The following is a 6000-nucleotide window of genomic DNA, read 5'->3' as shown; positions in this document are numbered from 1 at the left end:
TGTGGATGGGTTGATAAACAAACAGGCACGTGTCGATCCACGGATAAGTCATCAACTCGCTTTTCATCGGCGCCGTGGACGACCGCCTGCCTGTGGGGTATGTGTTGGGCTGGCGCCCTCAACCCACCGAGACCGTCGACGACAAACAGCACGCAAGGCTTTATTTAAGATGATGCAGAGAGATACATACAGTTTCAACTCACTCAGGAGTTTGCGAACACAATGAGGAGATGCAGCTGTGAAAATAAGTTGGCCTTCCTTCCTCGCCCGCGTCTCAACTTCCAAATCATTGCCGGCCGCTTGAATCTCCGGGATGCCCAAGATCAATTCGGGAAGCCAAACATGGGAGACGCCAACTAGCGAAAAAGTCTGGAGGCAGAGCCCCAGCAGGTTTTACGAGTTGATTACGATTGTAGCAACGGTGAAATTTCGTTCGCATCGTTCGGTTTCGCGTTTTAATTATTTTAATTAGCAAGTTTGATTTGTATACCTTTTTTAAGTGCCGTAATGATTAGATTTAGGGATTTATAAACTTTTTTGTTTAGTTAAAGCTTGTTTTCATTTTGTTTTTTTAAGCTTAGAAATAGCAGTAGGCCGTAGATAATCGAGTGTACTTTATTGCAGAACGTATTTAATTCGTACATTATTTTTAGCTTCGTATTTTATAAAAATACAGATTTTTATGTTTCGTATTTCATACGTGTTGGTTTAAGAATTTAGGGATGATTTTATATAATATTAATTAACATTTGTTTTTCGTTCGGTTTAGCATGAAGTTAAGTTATGACGGTCCTTTTAGTTTGTGTTCGATTATTGTACTCAGGTTTAAGTGCTATAATTGTTAGTGGCATGTATTATTTTATTTCTTTTATTTGCGTCTTCGTGGCATTATTGCAACATGCATATTACGAACCTCCATTTAATTTGCAAACTTGTCGTCGACAACGTAGCAGTTATCAGCTACATCCTTGCCTCGAAATATACGTACGAACTGATCATGTTTTCCCCCAAATGATGTCTCTCTTCGGACTTAAACATCTGTGAGATGGAAAGGTAGCTTGTGGGAAATGTGTGCTTAATACAATACTCTGCGTGGGGTATTTTTATCTGAAGGCCAATGCATGTCATTATCGTTATAACAAGCAGCCTACTAATTGAAGGTAGTTCTTTGCTGGAAACTGAAAACCCCTAAGGAAAGCCGTAACAGACTGGCTAACTACCGCTTAGTCATTCGCGCATCTCAGGCTACTTTGATTCTTACTTCCAGCCCATCCTATGGCTCTTAATCTTCTTCCTTAATCGGCACGTGAAAAAGTATGGTCAAAAGGGAATATCCGTATCTCACTCCCTTTAGTAAAATTAACTATCCATATCCTCCTCCTTCCTTTCTAAACACATTAACCCAAATAAATCCTCAGGGCCCAAATACTAGCTCCTTTATTTATTAGCGGTGAAATGGAGGGACCAAGTGTATTTAGACCTAGACCTGTATCACGCATATTCATTTAATACAAGGCCATGAAACATATGCATTAGGATTGTTGGTTCCATAATTTACGTTTGTAAATTTTATATACTTTATAATAACATATTTTTGTACAAACAGAGCCCACTTTCTCGATAGTCAGGCTTTGTTGATTGGTTGAAAAATCTACACGGTTTCCGAAAGGGTGGAACCTACGATACACACATTGCGCTTTTTATCCATGATATTTTGGGTTCGGAAGAATACAATGTTCCAGTTGATACGGCTTTTCTAAAATTTAAATAAGCTTTCGACAAAATCCTTCATAGTAACCTACCCAGCGAAAAACCTATGGCATTGATTACAATTTCCTAGGCTGGATTACAGACTTTTTGAAATGGCGATTGCAATGGGTTGTCATAGTCCTGAATATAAAATGACATTGGATTTGGGTGCGTAGCGATGAATTTTTCGGAGAAAGAGCAATTCCCTCCCGAACGTCTACTGCATACGGAGCACCAAAATAGAAAATGCATTATAATATGTGGAATATAGTATGTGGACAAGCTAACAAAAAATTATGATTTATGATAAGAGTATTGGGGGAATGTGACGGAAAGGCTAAATAGAAATGATATCTTTCACTGGTTAGGCCTCATTTAGAATACGCTGCTAGCATAAATGTGATCTTCACGAGGTTGAATTGATTGCCGGATTGGACCGCGTACAGCGTAGAGGAGCTACATTTGTAAAACGTCATGATAAACTGAGTTGCGCCTTCGCGTACTCACACAGTGAATTATTTTATTTTGATTCAGTAATAAAAAAGTCCATTTATACAATTTACCTCCTGCTTGACGAAGGAATATATACTTGCCTATATAGTGGAGAAAATATGGGAAACATTTAAAGAAATAATTCTTGAAGGGCAAACAAAGTATACCCCATAAAAAAATTGAAACAGAATACGGATTCGGAGTACGACAACAAAGCCATAAAAAACTCAAGAAAGTGGTAAGAAAGGCACACGGATTAAAGAATGAAAGTAAAGAATAGTCACAGCATTACAACACCTTGATTCGGAACCTAAATAGGGAAAAGAAAAATGCAAAGGAAAAACTTCTTATCAATGTAACTAAATTCTATCGATGCATGAGAACGAGGAAAAACCACAGGGAACGCGTGAACATATTAAAAACTAACGATAATGTCATTATAATCGAGACTGTGGAAATAGCAAATATTTTCGACTCCTACTTCACGGATGTTTTACGGGGAATAGAAAACAAAAAGGAAAATAAGGCTTGCCTCAGTTCAATAGTTCAGAAACGACAGAGAACTTCATCAGGGTAACAGCACAAAATAGCTCACTCCCCTTGACAAACGGTATTATCGTAGAGGACTCGTATTTTGCGAAAAAATATGGAAGATGAGGAAAAATGAGTCAGTGGGGCCAGATATTATATCAATTAGCATTCTAAAACTGGGTCATACCGCAATAGCTTTGTACATGAGTCATCTATTCAAATTAACTTTAAATAATGATGCCTTGCCTAATCATTGGAAAAAAGCAAACATTGCACGAATTTTCACCAAAGGGGATAAAACAATAGCTAAGAATTATAGACTGGTAAGCATAACATCAGTTGTTTGCAAAATAATGAAAAAAAGAATCGCTGACTACATTCGGAAATTCAGGACAAGAGATAGATGGCTATTCAAACACCAACATGGGTTTAGAACGGGAAACTCGAGCGAAACGTAGCTTTTGGGATTAAGCCTTCCTTTTCTTCATCCATCGGCGACACGATAGGAAAGGAAGTTGGTGCGGTAATCGTTTTTTTCGGCAGCTTTCGACCGAGTGCCTCACTATGTATATTGTGTAGATAGATTATTGTTCAATTTGGTGTCGTTACCATTAAATTTGAGGGTAAAGAAATGGATAAAAAAATGTCTTACAAGCCGAATTCAAAAGGTAAAAATAGGAGAGATGCATTTTCAAAAGAGGCGAACATTATAGCAGGAGTTCCACAAAGCAGTATTCTAGGGCCATTACTCTTCCTAATTTACGTAAAAGATCTACCAAATAATTTACATTCCCAAGTATGACTCTCAGCTTATTGTAACATTATATACGGACAAGTAGAGCATGTAAATGGCCGCGTATTCCTACAAAATGACCTCGATCACCTTAGTGGCTGGGTAAAAAATTATAATATGTTAGTAAGAGTAGGCATATAAATTTTTCAAATATAAAGAATGCACCAAAGGATATTCACACCCTCTTTGGAGAAATAATACCATGTAGCAGTCATTGCAAATATTTAGCCGTTTACTTAACTAGAGATATTGGGTTGGGAGTCCAAGTAGATAATGACACACGGGAGGCATTTAAAGTAATTCATTGGGTAATGAGAAATTTAAAAGGAAGTTAAGGCACTGGTTAGCCCTGTCCTAGAATACTCGTCCATAGTACGGGATCCATATGAGGTGGGACATAGTAAAAATATAGAAGAAGTTCAAAGAAAGGCAGCAAGATATGTACTCGGAGGGTACAAAAGAACAGATAGTGTCACGGAAATGTGGGATACACTGAAATGGGAGAGTTTGAAAAATAGAAGAAAAAGGAGTAGGTTAGGCGCGATGTAGGATTTTTAAAAATGACGAAGCGTCGGAAGATTTATGGAAAGAGATAAAAAAACCAACCTTAAGGGAAAAAACGACCACAGTTATAAAATAAAAATTAGAACATATAAAACAAATAATAAAGAATACTCTTTTTAAAACAGAACTATTGTTGATTGGAACCAGCTGCCTAGAGTTTTGTTTTAGCCCTTTCCATTCAATTTTAGGAGTTTTAAGAATAAGTATAGAGCAGCCACTGGGTGATAAACTTCTTTGAACAGTGATTATTATACTATTTTCCTTATTAAAATATTGTTTGTATGTGATGCGGACGACGTGAGAAGTTGTATTGCAAAACTGAATGATGTGTTAACGGTGCGTGATTTTGAACGGTTTACGAGGTCTGTTCAAAAAGTATCGCCACTTTTTCTTCAAAAATTATTTATTTATTCATGAATATCAATTTTGTCCGCTTCAAAGTAATCCCCATTTGATATCCTACACTTGTGCCAACGTTTTTCCCAATCCTCGAAGGACTTATAAAAATCATATTTTGTGATTTTGTTCAGCTCCTCCTTCGATGCAGTCTTTATCTCGTCAATCGTAGCGTAGGGTCGTCCTTTCATAGGCCTCTTCGGTTTCAGGGACAAGAAAAAGTCACTGGGGGGCAGATCTGGGGAATACAGTGGCTGCGGCATCATTAGTGTGTTATTTTTGGCCAACAATTCGCGCACAAGTAACGATGCGTGAGCAGGGGCGTTGTCATGGTGCAAAAGCCAATATTTGTTCTTCCACAAATCCGGGCGTTTGTTGCGGATTGCTTCGCGCAAATTGCCTACAACTTGCAGATAATATTCCTTATTTTCCGTTCTGCCCTTTGGCAAGAACTCATGATGCACCACGCCCCGGCAATCGAAGAAAACTGTAAGCAAAACTTACACATTCGACGGATCTTGACGCGATTTTTTCGGTCTTGGCTCGTGCTGCAGCTTCCATTGGGATGATTCAGCTTTAGTTTCCACGTCATAACCATAAACCCATAATTCGTCACCAGTTATGAGCAAATTTGGGGCGTCGCGGACTGAGTCCAACACCTCATTAGCAATGTTAATGCGTCGCTGTTTTTGGTCGAAATTGAGCAATTTTTGTATGAATTTCGTGGCGACCAGTCGTTGTCATGCCCAAATCATTGGTAAAAAGCGAATGGCTGGAGCCAATCGATATGTTTAGGTCATCAGCAACTTCTCTAACGGTGATTCGACGATTGGCCAATACTATTTTCTTCACTTCATCAATGTTTTCGTCTGTTGTTGACGTGCTCGGGCGTCCGGCACGCTCTTCGTCGTTCACATCTTCTCGGCCTTCTGCGAGCATTTTGTACCACCGGTAAACGTTGCTTCGGTCCAAGGTACCTTCTCCATATGCCACAGCTAACATTCGGAATGCGTACGCGCACTTAATTTCGTTTTTCACGCAAAATTGGATACAGATTCTTTGATCCATATTTTGGAACAGGCTAAAGTTGAAGACAAGCCAAAACACGTCCAAGCAAAACAGCTGTCAACAATTAACGGAACATTCAAAATGGCCGAACTTTTCGGTATAATTTAGAGACATAGGTACCAACATAACGCCACAAAAACTCTAAAATCAAATATACGCAACCCGCGAAAATTCAAAATTCGCGATACTTTTTGAACAAAACTCGTATGAAATTGAAGAGTGCGTGATTATGGATGGAGTGCGGCCGTGGACGGAGCGTTGTTAGGCATGGTGTGAACCTAGCCCTTGTGTGATGGTAAAAGTGCGGTTGGTAATCTTAGTGTCATTTTATATATGAGCATTTTGTCTCATATCTGTTCTTCTTGTGTAGATAAGAATGTGCATTGTAAGAGTGGCCGTTGACCAGA

This window comes from Hetaerina americana, unplaced genomic scaffold (assembly GCF_022747635.1).
Source record: "Hetaerina americana unplaced genomic scaffold, ioHetAmer1.1.p SCAF_3, whole genome shotgun sequence".
NCBI lineage: Eukaryota > Metazoa > Arthropoda > Insecta > Odonata > Calopterygidae > Hetaerina > Hetaerina americana.
Note: the sequence above shows the minus strand (reverse complement) of the source record.